The 16,698-nt window shown below is 38.8% G+C and overlaps 1 non-coding gene across 1 annotated transcript; it reads left to right on the top strand.

Annotated features, from left to right (window-relative positions):
- Positions 1-790: 790 nt before the first annotated feature.
- On the top strand, positions 791-862 carry TRNAQ-CUG (transfer RNA glutamine (anticodon CUG)). Its single transcript has one exon. It is a non-coding gene; the product is annotated as a tRNA-Gln (tRNA).
- The last annotated feature ends 15,836 nt before the right edge of the window (positions 863-16,698 follow it).

The following is a 16,698-nucleotide window of genomic DNA, read 5'->3' as shown; positions in this document are numbered from 1 at the left end:
GTGTGCTGTTTCCTGAGGAAACACGCTGGTGCTGCACTACGAACATTGTGAAACATGCCTTTGCATGTCCCTGCAACTAGCTCCAGTCCATTGTGTCCCCACTTTGTTGCACAATTCATTCATCGTCTTTTCACCACGAAAGTTGTGCTCACAATTCTGTATTTGTGCGTTGCCGTCGGTTTTTAAGCAATGGAGACTGCCCAATCATTACCTGATACTGATATCATAAAGGAGTGGGTTCCTAAACGATGAAGGAGATAATCGCTCCAAGCAAACATCCCCACAGCACTAAAACAGATTTACGAGACGTTCACCTTTGCACATTGTTCGAGACTCTATACTTGAAACCGGAGGGAATTCTCCAATCGACTGAAGATGGAACCGTGGAAAGAAATGAAAATTCACCTAGGTTTGCACGGATGGCGTTGCCGGTGTTACACCATTGGTATACAGGTGCCAACTACCAAATGGCGTTCGCAAAGCAATACCTGTGCGTGTAGCCATCGAGGAGCTGGTCTTAACCTGCTTCAGCCAAAACACCAAAGATCGAAAACATGCTAATGATGCTGGTAAGAAAGCACCAAAAAACATCATCCTCATACAGCACATCGAGATGATTTGCTGCCTGTCGTTCACACTCCACATACCAGCTTTAACCTAGATCCTATCTTCTCCTCTGTTTCTGTGGCTCACGTCCCCATTCCAGAAGTTCGTATCACGAAGTTGGCCTCACAAGCAGGCCAGTAAAAAACATTTATAAAGCAAAAACTGCATTGGAATATATCGATTCGGTCCTATGGTCTAGTGGTTAGGACACTGGACTCTGAATCCAGTAGCCCGAGTTCAAATCTCGGTAGGACCTTTTATCACGCCGTGCCTTCTTTTTTCCACCTGACCATTTAAGGACTCCCTCTCCCTTAATCACTTCAGAAGAATCCCTTTTCTTGCTAGCCATAATTTAAGCTCGCCTCCCTCTCTCACGCCTTGCCTTTCTTTCTGGCCTCCCACGTGTCACCGAGAAGCGAAAATCGTTTCTGAGCTTATTTTTTTTTGCATTTGCACGTGTGTCCCTAGGATTGGCCTTCTGGATGCAGGCTTCACCAAAAACATGTCGCCCTCTCGTTGGACGCCCAACATAAGTCTGCATGCAATTCATGCAAGCTTCTGTTCCTTCACGCCCCCATCGACGCCCCTCTGCTTCTTTTGCAGCTTCACAGTGGCTTGCAATCACGTAAGGCTCCACTGCCGCATGACTCCGTAGCCTATGGTGCATGCAATGCGTTAGCACAACGATCAAACCTTCTTCGTCTTTTTGCCCCAGTTCCGTGATCCCCCTCTTGTAAAAAGCAGTGTAACATCTAATTCGAGAACTGTAACCTCAAAAAGAGAACTCTAGGGGAATCTTTGAAAGATTCCCTCTTTTTCATGAGAATTTTACGTTTTTTTGAAAAAAATGGCCTTTTTGCGCGACGGTTTTTGAAAAAATACATAAAAACCATGCTTTTATGAAATTTTGTCGACAAAGTGTTTTTGGAAAACGGGCACAAACACCTACACTTGGAATACCAAAATTGCAAAAAATACATTAATTTTTTAAAACCAATATAATAAGGGCCTATGCATCCGATGCACATAAAAGGACCATGGCATAACACATTCCTAAAAAGGTACAAATCACATTGTTACACAAACATACATGCCACCAATCCTATAAAGAACAATACTCATCCTCTGATCCTATACCTTCAAATGCACTAGAGCCTAAGCTTTGTGCGGTAGAAGTTGAAGATCCTTCCTCCTCTAGGCTGTCCACTAGAACATTCTCCGAGTCAACCTGGGCAAGTTTAGCTGCCACCCTCTTTTTTGCATGGCGTGTCTTGGCTTCCATTTGTTCACTGCATCTGATTAATGTCTTTGGAACTTTTTGGGATATTATGTATTGTGTCTCCTTTGGCAAATGCCCGGCTTGTGTTAATTGAAATACATATACCAAAAACCTCATCATTTAGTAGCTGATTGATAAGTATTTGGGATGCAAAGAATGGATTCCACCATATCCACACCACATTTTCAAAATACGTTGCAGCATGCTGGATTGTTTCTCTAATCTCATTGACAGAACTTATAGGGTTTACGTCTCTCCCCTCCTTCATGGCTCGTTGCAACTCCCTCACTGATTGTAAAGGTTGTAAGGGTGCCACATACAACTCACGCTCTGGAACACACTTCAAGAACTTCAATCCTTTGACTGGAAGCCAAGTCGGTGATGTGGAATAGAACTTCGCCCACAACAACGTTGAGCCTTCTTGATCTTTCTTCATTCGAAATTGGTGTTGAAAGCTTAACTCGTTAAGCTTCTCAATACATCGTTCAATTCGCTTGTTGTCACCAAACACAAAGCGTTTGAAATCTGTAGTTTTTTCCATGTATGCAGATCATCGCATCCCCATCCCATGCTTCTTTCCTTCACATCTTTATTGAGAACCGGCTAAACATCTGATCAATATGGTCGTGTGTGTGACCCACCATAAGGATTCCTAATTTCTTTTTCAAAAATATGCCTTTCTCCACAAGCATGCAAAGATATACAAACACAACTTGATTCTTGTTCTCTCTCAATGTTTTGAACATACAACACTTTTGGAAGAGGTTGTGTAAGATTCCTCAATGCATCATTAAGAACGAAAACTGTGAGATTAGGATCATTTCTTACGTTTGGTGTCATCAGATAAACCTTGGGGATTAATTCACCATGGTAGATCATGCATCCATTCACATGATATGTGATGAGGTTCTCCTCTTTCAAATCCTTGGAACACTATATTAGAGAATTTGGGAAAATCCCGATTCCCACGAAATAAAATATAGTCACTTCAAAAGTAAAATTTGATGTTTTTTATTGAAATATTAGCTCCATTGAGGACCCAAGTTTTAGTTATGTTGGGGGAGACTAGACCATGCACAATACTTTCCCAATTCCTAGAACCCAAGTAACAAGCTTTCGTATGTTGCTATGGTAAAAGGCCTTAATAGATGTGAACATGGTCCCATGGCCAAAACATTTGTTGATTTACTAGTGAAAGAAAGATGTTTCTTGTTTCATATACATCAAAACCACAAACAAAAGCCAATTTATAGAGTTGCATTAGGAAGATTCATTGGAGTAAATTAAATTGCAGTATTAATATATGTAATAGGATTGTTATAGAGCTTTGACATCCATCATATAAATGTGGTGTTCAAAAACATAATTAAACTTGGAACAACTGTCAATTTTTATTTGGTATAAGATGTATCAAATTAATGCCAAATGCATATGTTTCTATGTTGATAAATTGCAATATTGACATAGGCAATAGGATTATGGTAGAGCTTTGACATCCATCATATAAATGTGATGTTCAAAAACATCGTTCCATCTCAATAGAGCTGTGAAACTCTCCATCACAATAGAGCTCATGAAACTCGGAGACATGGTCTTGATAAAAACCTTTTTTTAAATTGCTTTCTTGTGCTAAATATAATCAAAACCATTGACACATAGCCAAATTTGCAACTAAATTTTACATCACATCGTTTAACACAATCATTAACAATTCCATACTAGTATTCATACTCACAAAGTAGCTCATCTCTGAAGGAGATATCCTTTATGATTTGCACAGTAATGTAGCCATGGGCACTCAAATCTCCTTGTGAATTTTGAGACCAAGGTGGTAGCTTAGGGATGTATACAAATATAACATTTGTTCTTTCTTTATAATACATTGAGCTATTTATGTATCCAGCAATGTTTCCATACAATACATCTCCCACAATACATTTCACATCTGTCAATGGCTCAATGAATGGATATTCAAACATTCCATAAGTCTTCATCCTTGGGAAAAACTTGAGGAGAGATCTCCAAGTAACATAATCATACTTTGGACCATTATATATCATCAAATCTTGTTTCTTCTTGATGCTCGTATGTACAAAAAGACCATATCCTGCCCCAGGTATTGTTGATTTCTTTACTTCATAATGGATGCCATTCATTTCGAACACGTGCTCAATGGGTATGGGCAATTATGCAATAAAATTGAATCAAGTTGGCTAAGAATGCCCTTGCAGCATCAGCAGTGATTCCCCTTTCCTTGCATCCAAGAACCATAGCAAAGCGTTTTGCCTCACTATTTTTCAACGGCCCCATTTTGGTAATTTTTCCTAGCATGCATTCTTCCTCTTCGTTCAATGTAACATGTTGAGCATGCACCATACTTCTTGTAGTAGGACAAGTCCCTCTCACTCTAGTTTTGGTTATAAGTGAAGCAATACCTTTCTCTGTGTCTTTTTTTGAACTGCGAGTAGACATATGAGATTTGACATTCATCCTTTCGAGAACTTCTTTGTTTTTTTCTTTGAATTCAAGGATCACTGGTTGAAAATAATAGAACATATCATGCCCTTTGACAATCAGAGCTTGACCAAATCTGTTAGAAGAGATGGCACTGCACACATCTACTACATCATCTAGCATCTGTAGGTACGGCAATAACTCATGAAGCAAAATAGAATCACCACAATCTATATCAAATTTTGTAGGGAAAATGCAATATTCTACTAGATTAACACAACCCATGTAAGGTGAAATGTCGATGAACACTGTTCTTGCTGGTTTGCATTCCTCTTTGAAACAACACCACACTCTCATTAATGGTTTAAACTCCGCTCCCACATTAATCCTATCTGGTCGAATGATTCTACTCTTTGTATGCTTGTGGCATGCCATCACACCCCAAACCATGAAGAAATTCAACTTTCTGTTAACATGATGCTCCAAAGTGTCCAGCATGTGTTGCACCATGCCCTTTTCTCCTCCAGTGGACACCATGAACTTGGTTTGCTTTCTTGAGCTCCTTACCACGAACCGAGCTCTGATACCATGTGAAGAGAGTGGGAGAGAAGGAAGGAGTCTTCCTTGCGGCTTTCTCACATACACAATGGGGGAATACACACAAAGGTGGAGGCTTAAACAGTTTTCCTCTTCTTAGTTGTGAAAGCCAAAAGAACGCTGAGTACAAAAGAATAGGTGAACCCTATATGTGGGTCTCAAACCAAACTCAGCTAGCTAAGGTGGCATACTAACTGAGCCACTAGCTAGAGTACAGTGATCGAGAAACCATTGTAGAAACTCTAAATGGCCAGGATAGAGAACAAGCCAATGCTTCCCATTGTGCAAGCTCATATGTTTGTTTGACTTCAAAAAACAACGCTTGAGCAATAATTCTTTCAAATCTATTATCACTACTAGTCTTATTTTTGTTATCACCTCTTTTGACATTATTTTAGAGGGTGACATTATGTCTTCTCCTTTACCTTCTAAGATTTCTTCCTACACCTTGGCTTCATACAATGACATTGCATCTTCTCTTTTACCTTCTAAGCTTGCATCCACATTTGTCAATGGAACATTAACTCCAGACATTGCATCCTCAACATTTTCAATCAACCATGTTGAGCTTGGAACTTGCATGCTAATGTTCAAATTAGGCACATAACGAATTATTGGATTAGGTGTCACATATATAGGCAATGCTTCTAGTGATGTGAAATTGAGATGGCCAAGATCTATTGATAAACAAGGAAATGAAATTCATAAGTAGAAACAAATTGAAGATTGAGTTGGAAAACCAAATTGTCAAACTTTAGGTTGTGTGCTCTCAATGAAATTTGTTTGTGTGAAAGCATTCATGTTTTTCTTTTTCAAAACAAAATTGGATTACTAAAAAAAAGAAAGCATTCATGTTCATATGCATAGTATACCACCTAAAGTTGTTGAATCTATACTCTTCCAAGTTATTTTAATCCCCAGCATATCCTTACAATGCCAAAAACCTTTGCGTAATAGATAGAGTGGAGTCCAACATTATTGAAGATTTTAAAAAATCAAATTAGAAAAAATGACGTGACATGTTATTAAAACTAGAGTACGTTAAAAAAAGGGGACATCACATTCTTAAAAGAGACAAAAAGTAAGATTTTAAAAAATCAAATTAGAAAAAATGGCGTGACATGTTATTAAAACTAGAGTACATTTAAAAAAAAGCATGACACATTTGCACAAGAAGTAGATCATATAACTCAAAGCCATATGGTGTCAAAAAACACCTTACATTAGCTCAGCCTAGAAGATCTCATCTTGGTCTCTCTTATCTTCTCAATAACCTAAACTCTAAAAGATCTCATCATTGGTATCTCTTATCTTCTTAATAACCCAATCTTCCACTGCCTCCACATCTGTATCCTCAATATAATTACATGCAAGAAAGAAATTTAAGCAGTCACATATTGTTTCTTTATAATTTCTCTGTGACGCTCTTATTGTTCTCTCAGCATCCGCATCAAATCGCCCATGACGAGAGTTGCGATAAAAAAGGTTAATAAGTCTAAGAGATCTTGTCGTGCTTTTATAATATGTCAGTCTTTCACTCTCTGCTATCTTGAGAGTCTCCTCCCTCTCTACATGCCTCTATGCATCAAATTCCTCTCTCTCCATCTGTGTCAATGGAGAGCCTTGTCGAATTCTGACCTCTCTCTGTGCTCCTTGGTTAGCAATCCATTCTTTGAGACTCTTAATTCCGGACCCCACGTCTTCGATGATGCCAAGGACATCCATGGGTGGGGAGATGATAAAGAAAGAGAGATGGACTAGGATGGAAGAAAGAAGAGAGTGTTTATGGAAGGACTAGGATGGAAGACTACAAGTTAATGAGAAGCACTAGGATGGATGAAAGAAGAGAGTGTTTGTGGAAGAACTAGGATAGAAGAATACAAGTTACTAGGATGAATGAAAGAAGAGAGTGTTTGTGGAAGCACTACGATAGAAGAATACAAGTTACTGAGAAGGACTAGGATAGAAGGGGGGGTGGCAGGAAAAAGAGCTAGAGTAGAGAGAGAGATAGGGATAGTGGAGCTTGAGAGAGGAGAGAGTGTACAAAAGAAAGCGATATGGAGGGTTGGGAGAGAGAGAGAGAGTCTGTGTAAGAGAGAGTGAAGTATATTTTGACTCCTTCTATAAAAGTCTTTGTGGAACTATAGTTCCATTTCTTGTCTATTACAACTTTACATTAGAGAACTAAAAAGTCTTCGTGGAATTGTAGTTTCATTTCTTGTCTATTACAACTTTAGAAAACACATAAGTCTCTATGGAATTAAATTTCCATCACTTGACTATTATGTCATTAGAGAGAGCATATGTCCTCGAAAGTGCCTACTATGGCATTGGCTTCATGAAAATAAGCAGACTTTAAACCTGTAGGCCATGTATAACCAGGGCTAGCATCGCAAATCTCCTCACAGACTCTCCTCACAACCTGTTTCGAATCTTCCACCAACTTGTAAGCATTCAACAACTCCTCTTTTCTCTCTTGGCTTTCCTCATCTTCACCATTTTTTTCAATACACCTTCTAGCCACCACCATATCCTGTACAAAAATTTAACTCATTAGCATAAGAAGTACGTGATTAAAAGAAGCTAAAAAGAAAGCTAGGGATATTCACCTCTTCTGCTGAGTTCAAATCAAGTAGCCATGTGTGTAACATATCCTCCTCGAATGATTTTCCCTTCATTGGTCCATACAAAAGGGATCTAAGATAGAATTTGAGTTCAGTAAATAAAGTCGCTAGTAACTAGTAATTGTCTTAGAGGGAAAGTGAGAGAAGGAGAGTCAGGGAGCGATAGCAAGGGATGCACAGTGAGCCGCCCCTCCTTCAAGAGTGATAGAAAGTGAGGGAAGACATAAAGTGAAAGACGTATACAAGTTAATGAGAAGGACTAGGATGTAAGAAATAAGAGAGTGTTTGTGGAAGGACTAGGATGGAAGAATACAAGTGCACTAAGGCATGATGTGTTAGCTATGATAAGGATAAGCATTGGAATAAAGTGAGTGAAGCATTGGGAATGCTGTACTTTAAGTGAGTGGAGACTGTCCAACTGACACTTTAACCAATAGTGTGTAATGAAAGGTTTGGAATAAAATATTGCAGAGCATTGGGAATGCTATACTTTAAGTGAGTGGAGCATTAGGAATTGATACTTTGGAGTGAAATATATTACAAATAATTATTATGTTGTTCTCATCACACATTTATTTCCAAATAATCACATCATCACATATTCATATCAAAATTCTCATCACACAAGGTTATATTTCCAAATAATCACATCATCACACATTTATATCATAAAATTGTGTGCATGAAATAAATATATAAATATCATGACTAAATGCCACTTAAGTGATAAGTCACAAATTGGTGTATAATCAACAAAAACAACATCATGATTCATACATTGCAACAAATAAATGTCAACCATAATATTCATGTAATAAACAACATCATGAGAATATGCTCCTCATGCATATATACAAAAACAACATCATACATGCATCACAACTCTTCTGATGCTTCAAGTGGTGGAGACTATATTCTGATGCTTCCAATGGAGGCTGTGGTGCTCTAGATGTACACTCAGTCTCTACTTCTTCTGTAGTATGTAGTGCTTTTAGAGTAGACTCAGTATCCTCTTCCTTAAATGCAAGCGGAGGCTGTGGCAACTCTTCTGATGCTTCTAGTGGAGGCTATGGTACTGTAGGTCTACACTGAGCCTCTACTTCTTCTATAGTGTGTAGTGCTTTCACAGTAGACTCAGTCTCCTCTTCCTTAAATGTAAGCTTTGATATTGCTTCAGTTGCACATTGTATTCGAAATATGATGGTAGCAATTAGGTCTCGAATGATTTCAGCCCTAAACAATTGTATATCCTCCTTTGAATATTTGAGCTCCAAAGAGTCTTCCGATGAAACCTGTGGCTTAAGTGAGAAAATTTCTTTGAAAATCAACATGCAGTTATAGGTGACTCTCCACCCACAACTATGCCCATCTTCTTGCTCTACTACTAAATGCCTTTGGAAGTCTAGTGAGTCTTTGTACTGTCCTGTTTCTCTGATAGCAGATACCAACTTCTCAACCGACCTGCTCATCATGACATATTAAAAAAACTTAGTGTGTCTATTACATAAGGTGCATAATATCGAAGTAACAACAGATTAATAGAATACTTACGTTTGCACTGAGTCATGAAAGCCTGCAATCGAGTTGACAAACCAACAATAGTTGTCTTCAAGGTCCCAAACCACCAGACTCCAATGTTCCCTACACGAATAATTAAGAACCATTATTATTTAACACAATGTTGCCAGTATAAGATGAAAATAAAGGTTGCCATGATACATCTCGTATATCATCATATATTATATTTGTACCAAGTTTCATCTTCTTTCGACCATCGATGTCCAACATGGTTACTGAAAACCAACGTTGGTGACCCACATGTGTTCTAGTGTGTGTGATGAGGTTCTTTAAAATACAAAGCCATGTATAGACCTATTCACGAGAAAAGATTTGATACGGTTCTTTGGTATAATATTAATGAGAACTACACCAATTCTCAGTCCATTATGAGATATAGAGCCATGGATGTGACCTTACCTAACAAAAATATTTCTTGTCACAGTGCGGCAAAGAAAGGGTTATCTAGCCTAAAACAATATGCTATACTATTGCAAATGCAATAGAGCCTAGCCATAATATTTATGGCATCATCTAGTAGATTCCTACAAAGTTTTGTCTGACCATCGATGCCATACATGGTTATGAAAAACTAACGTTGGTGACCCTGATGTGTTATAGTGTGCATGATGGGGATTTGTAAAATAAAAAGGCATGTATAGACCTATTTACGGGACAAGATTCAGTATAGTTCTTGGGTATGATGTGACTCTAAGGCATAACTAATCTTTGTACATTATGAGATATAGAGCCATGGATTTTACCTTACCCTATAAAAAATATTTCGGCTCATGATGTGGCACACAAATTGTTATTTATCCTAAAACAATATGCTATGCTACTTCAACTACAATAACACCTAGCCTAAATATTTATGCCATCATGTATTAGAGTCCTATAAATTTTCATCTTGTTTCAACTATCGATGCCCAACATGCTTGTGAAAAAACAACGTTGGTGACCCACACATGTTCTATTTTGTGCGACTGGTTTTGTTTTTAAAAAATGGCATGTGTAGACCTATTTAAGGTTGGGGAGATGTCCACAACCCATAGTTTCAACCCATGATCTTCACTCCAAGACCTCTAGCCCTTGATCTAATCTCTAATCCAAGGAATACATTAAAACTTGAGATAAAGCACTAGAAGCCATTAGATCAAGGGGTGGATCTAAGGGATATCATCAAAGAATAGAGGAATGAAATGTCTACATGTCATCAAAACAAAGATCTAATGGAGGAGGTGAGAGGAAAATTTGCTTCAATCTAGGACATAGATAAGATGGAAGATCCAAGGGAGGAGATGGGTGTAGAAGGGGCTTCAATTTGGGCCATAGAGTTGATGGAAGATCCAAGGGAGGAGATGGATGTAGAAGGCGCATCAATCTAGGCAATAGATTTGATGCAAGATCCAAGGGAGGAGATGAGTGTAGTAGGCACCTCAATCCTAGCCCTCCATTATGCACCTCAACCCTAGCCCTCCATTATGCAGCTCAATCCTAGCCCTCCATCTATGAAGGCTGATCTACACCATCCATTATGGTCCTCCATCCTAGCCCCCCATTATGCGCCTCCATATTAGCCATTGATCTTGATCTGGATCAAGGGAAATGTACCTATTGATCACGTTTAATACTACTCCCCCTCCCCCCTTTTATTCAATTCAGTGTACCCTTCCCCCCTTTAAGCCTAACTATTTATACCACTCCCCCCTCCCTCCTTTACTTAATTGAAGCCCTCTCCCCTTTCCCCTTTTATCCCTAAATATTTTGCCATGTATACCACTCCCCCTCCCTTTATTTAATTGAATCCCTCCCTCCCCCCTTTATCCCTAAATATTTATACCACTCCCCTCTCCCCTCCCTCATTTGTTCCTAAATATTTTACAATCATATACCACTCCCCCCCCCCCTTTTAATTTAATTGAAGCCTCGCTCCCCCATTTATACCTAAATATTGATACCACTCCCCCGTCTCCCCTTTATTTAATTGAAGCCCTCTCCCCTCCCTCCTTTATCCCTGATAAATATCTTGCCATCATATACCACTCCCCATCTTCTTATTTAATGGAGCCCTCCTTCCCCCCTTTATCCCTATATTTTATTTACTTGAAGACCTCCCTCACACCTCATTACCCCTAAATATTTTTCCATCATATACCACCCCCCCCTCCCCCCAACCACTAATTAATACAAATACATACTTTATGTATGATAGTACACTATTGCACCTCAATCATCCTAGAAATCCATCTAAGGAGATTGATATTCACCCTCAATTCTCATCCTCCATCCTAACCCTCCATTATGTGCCTCCATCTTAGCCATTGATCTTGATCTAGATCAAGGGTCCACATTAAAAGGTGCCTACTACTTCTTAACCTAGCCTCCCCAAAGTCAAATCAACCACTTGGAGCCCGCCAAAGTGCATCCACCATCCACTAAAGCCATCCTAGGTCTTTCATATAATCACCATCCACCAAATTAAAGGTACCCATGTCAGTTTACTAAGATGCAATAACACCGAGTGAAAATCTTTATGCCATGATGTCTTAGAGTCCTACCAAGTCTCATCTTGATTCAACCATCGATGCCTAACATATATAGAAAGCATGTGCTATTGATTTTCAATTCTAAATCCTATATCATAAGTGCTAAACCCTAAACCCTTTATCCGCCCTAAAGTACTAATAAAAAATTATAATTAATAAGTAGATAATGGAAAAGAGACTGATATTCATGTAATTTTTACTGTTGCAGCTTGATTGCAAAGGACTCTCACAAAGGAGATGGCTATAGATTTTATTCCAAGGATGGAGGTGATTTTGTGTAGCAAAAGAATAGTTGCATTTGCTACAATCCATGATAGTGATCCAAATTTTATTTGTCACTTTAAAAGACTTGGGTAAGATAAGATGGCAACTATTGTATCAAAGATTTTTAGTGCACATGTTGAGCTAAAGCATAAGTGTGGAGGTATGGAAAAACTTGGAGATATTATGCTTTATAATGTTTTTAACAAATCATTTATTGCATGGGATAGATACGAGACTTATCCAACACATACAGTTAGAAATACAAAATGCATTTCTTTGGATTTCAATGTGGGAGATATTTTGCAAATGATATCATTTGCAAATAAGAACATAGTGGAAGGTCAAGTTTTGGGGTTTGAACAAATGGATCAGTGATCATTTGCATGGATGAGGATTGTGAAAGTTATGAATGATGGTATGGAAGATAACACAGCATCATTGGATGGTCCCTATTATGAGGAAGGAAAAGATTTGAGATGGAGCATGCAATTTTGGAAGATTAGAAAAGGACATGTGGTTTTCAATGATGAAGATAAGGTATATTACAATTTCGAAGGACTTAAAGAATATGCCAATGAGCCAAGATTTGTCCCTTCATACATGGATGATTTCAATGGACTCAAGTATAGAAGTGACATCTTATCAGGAGTGGATGAGTTCATTGTTACCTAGAAAGATAAAGAATTCAGAAGTAATGCCTTATCTAGAGTGGATGAGTTCATGCATTTTGAGAAAGGAAAAGACATCAAAAGTGTTCTCCCTTCAAAGTTAGATGATTTCGATAAGGCAAAATATTTTAGAAGCGATGTCTTATCTAGAGTGGAAGAATTCACGCATATCAAGAAGGATAAAGATATCATCAGTGTTGTCTCCTCAAACTTGGATGATTTCAGTGCACTTAACAATAGAAGTGATATCTTATCATGAGTGGATGAGTTCATTGGTACCGAGAAAGCAAAAGGTTTCAAAAGTGGTCTTATCTAGAGTGGATGAATTCACACACATTGACAAGGGCAAAGAGTTCAAAAGTGTTGGCTTATCAAACATGGATGACATGGATATTGATTGAAATGGTCCTACGATTGCTTCAAAGACAAGAATTAAATCAACAAAGGAAGATTTGGTATTTGACTTTGACTATGATAAGATCAAGGATGCAACATCCCATGAAAACAGAGTGACAAATAAATTTGACAGGGAGGTGTACAAATTTAAATAAGGATGTACAAAAGAAACAAAAACAGACATACATATGCATGAAAAGAAAGCGAGTCTAGGTAGATGTAGAAAAGGCTAGAGAGGTAATCAAGGACTTCAAGGGCCTCGTGCCAGCAAAGGAGGTGCTTGGAGCTTGTGATGCTACTGGTGTAAGTCGTGAAGCTTACAACTCTGTTTTTAAAATTTTCAAGTCTGCTATGGAGGAAAAGTATAAGATATCTACAATGCCATTGCCAACACCATGGTCTATAAGTCTTGCACATTAAGAAACAAACCAATGTGCTAGAGAAAATCTTGGAGGATATCATTATGTAAGTGGCACAATGACTTGGAAGAGTAAAAAGAAATCTAGCATCCAAACGTTTGAGACGAATGCTTTCAATAATGTTTACATGGATGTAGAGAATTTGCAGAGAGCCATGGTCAAATTCTATGGGATGAGAGAAGAAGGTAAGAGAAATCCCCTCTTTACATTCAACTTTATTTCTTCTCATTTCTATATCCTTACTGTATTTACAGATCGCAAGCTAGTTTTTGTTAAAAAAATGGATGAAGCTCAGTTGTTGGTAAATGAGCACAAGCTAGAGAGGGTGAGCATTTTTATTGTGAACAATGCCTTGCATTTTGCTCAAGTGGATGAGAAAGTTGAGCAGGGTTTCTTAGTCCAATCTGAGAAGGACATATGGTGGCTTGCAGCCTTTGGAGAGAACCAACATCCCGTTGATTATTTGAAGACAACAGGCAGGGCAAACATTAATAGTGAACGGGCATGGAACATTTCAAGTTGAATGGCATCTAGCTGGTGATTTGAAGACCCTCAAGTGCTTGTATGGTTGTGATACAAGTGTAGATGCAAAATGGACATGCTTGTATTGCACCCACTCTCAGAAGATGCAAAAGGGAAGCCTACAATGGGAAAATGGCATCCTTTCTTGCAACCAAAGTGTAGCCCCTGATCATCACAAAAAGGATCCTAAGTGGGACCCCATTCTACCAATTCCATTGGAGCAAGTACACGTGTGTACTTTGCATGCTAAAATGTGTATACTTTATAAGTTACTATATCTCCATCTAGTTTATGCTTGGAATTTGAGGCCACAGCCAAGTATCTGCACAATGCATTGCAAAAGCTAAAGAACTAATCTCACTAATGGGACTTCACGAAGGCAATGTGAAGCTTAAGCAAGACAAGAAACAATAAAAAACGACACAAAATATTCCTGCTAAAGTGTCCATGGGTGGAGGAAAGGCAAGGAGGTTCTTGTCCAACCACAATGCTGATAAAGAAAAACATACCTTGGCTCAAAGCACCCTAGGTTGGGAGTATTGGAAAGCTTTGCATGAGTGCACTACAAATCAAGCTTCACATCCACGAATTGCTACTTTGAGAGAAAAACTTTGGACAAAGCTTGATGCATTTATAAAGTTGCTTAGACAAGGTTAAATAGATGAGCTTTATTATGAGAGATTCAGGATAGCATTGGGAGAATTCATATCATTGATGGTAGAAGCATGGGGGGAGTCGCATATTACACAATACATGGTAATCCTCCTTAGGTTGAAATTTTGTGCTTTAAACTTGAGTCAGTTTATGTTTCTAATACGATGTTTTTCTTTACAGCACATTCCTTATGCACATGCACCATAGTTTGTGGAGCAACAGGGCCCTCTGTCCATTTGGAATACTCAAGGAATGGAGAAATTGCACTATAGAGCAATGGTAGCATACTTCAAGAATACAAGGCATGGGGGTGGTATCGCACGAAGCAATGCACTACACGAAATGTTTGACTGGTTTTATAGATGTCTATGTGAAAAGAGTGGGAGAGAAGGAAGGAGTCTCACTTGCGGCTTTCTCACATACACAATGGGGGAATACACACAAAGGTGGAGGCTGAAAACAGTTTTCCTCTTCTTAGTTATGAAAGCCAAAAGAACTCTGAGTACAAAAGAATATGTGAATCCTATATGTGGGTCTCAAACCAAACTTAGCTAACTAAGGTGGCATACTAACTGAGCCACTAACTAGAGTACATAAAGATAGTTGTCATCCAGCTATTATTCATGGACAGTATATCAACCACATCTGCAGCTAACAAGTCCGTGACATAAATGGACAATGGTCACCCTAGCATATCACAAGTGGAGCTCAATATCTCAACACTCCCCCTCGAGCTCAATCCCAATTCGTACACACCAAGCAGGTCTCTGAACTTGTGCAGCTTCTCTGCATCCAATGCCTTCATAAATATGTCAGCTACCTGATCCTTTGTGCTGACATAAACTAGATCAGTAAAACCTACTAGAACCTTCTCTCGCATGTAGTGATAGTGCACCTCAATGTGCTTTGTTCTAGCATGATAGGCTGGGTTATTTGCCAAGTGTATACTGCTCATGTTGTCACAATAAATGACAATTGGCCCATTTGTAGACTGATGCATATCATAAAGTAGCTTATGCAACCAAGCTACCTCACATGCAACCATTGCCGCACCCCTGTACTGAGCCTCTGTACTTGACAAGGCAACTGTAGGCTGGTTCTTGCTGCTCCAAGTGCCTACAGTAGTCCCAAAAGAGAACACATATCCACTGGTAGATCGTCTATCAGAAATACTACCAGCCCAATCAGCATCAGTGTATCCATGCAACTGTATCTGATCTCCAATCTCATAAAATAGTCCATACTACAATGTGGACTTCACATACCTCAATATGCATCTAGTCACATCCAAAGTGGTTTCCTTGGAGCTTGCATAGACTAACTTCCCAAACCAACAACATAGCGCAAATCTGGCCTAGTAATAGTCATATAAATCAAACTTCCTACTATGCGTCTATACATAGTAGGATCTTCTAGAAGCTCACCTGCATCTGCGCTCAGCCTCACATTCTACTCCAAAGGAACTAAAATAGGCTTACAGCCTGTCATCCCATATTTGGACAGCATGTCCAATCCATGCTACCTCTGCAAGAGCCATATCCCACTTGTGGATCTAATCACCTCAATGCCCAAGAACTAATGCAGCTCTCCCAAATCCTTCATCTCAAACTTTTGCTTCAATAGCATTTTCACATGAAGGATATCTTCATCACTATCACCTGTGATGATCAAATCATCAACATAAATGACAAGCAGCATAATACCTTTCTCTCTTTTTCTCACATAAAGTAAGAAATCTGCCTTGGAAATCTGGAAGCCAATAGTGACAAGATACTGTCCTATCTTGTCAGACCATGCTCTTGGTGCTTACAAGGATTTCTTCAACCTGCAAACAAACTCAGGATGAACAACATGAACATAACCTGGTGGCTCCTCCATATAGACCTCTTCTTGCAAATCACCTTTGATGTAAAGGCCATCCCTTTGATGTAGCCATAGCAATGACTGCTCTTACGGTTGCCATCCTTGCAACTGGACTGAATGTTTCTTCATAATCAATGCCATATGTCTGTGCATACCCCTTGACAATGAATCTTGCCTTGTATTTGTTCACAGAACCATCTGCATTGTGCTTCACTTTATAAACCTAGTTGCAGCCAATTGCATTCT

The sequence above is a fragment of the Dipteris shenzhenensis genome, chromosome 8, assembly GCF_047967505.1.
Source record: "Dipteris shenzhenensis isolate YYH24624 ecotype China chromosome 8, Dip_SZ_1.0, whole genome shotgun sequence".
Lineage (NCBI taxonomy): Eukaryota > Viridiplantae > Streptophyta > Polypodiopsida > Gleicheniales > Dipteridaceae > Dipteris > Dipteris shenzhenensis.
The sequence above is the reverse complement of the archived record's forward strand: the minus strand, read 5'-3'. Positions and strand labels throughout refer to the sequence as shown.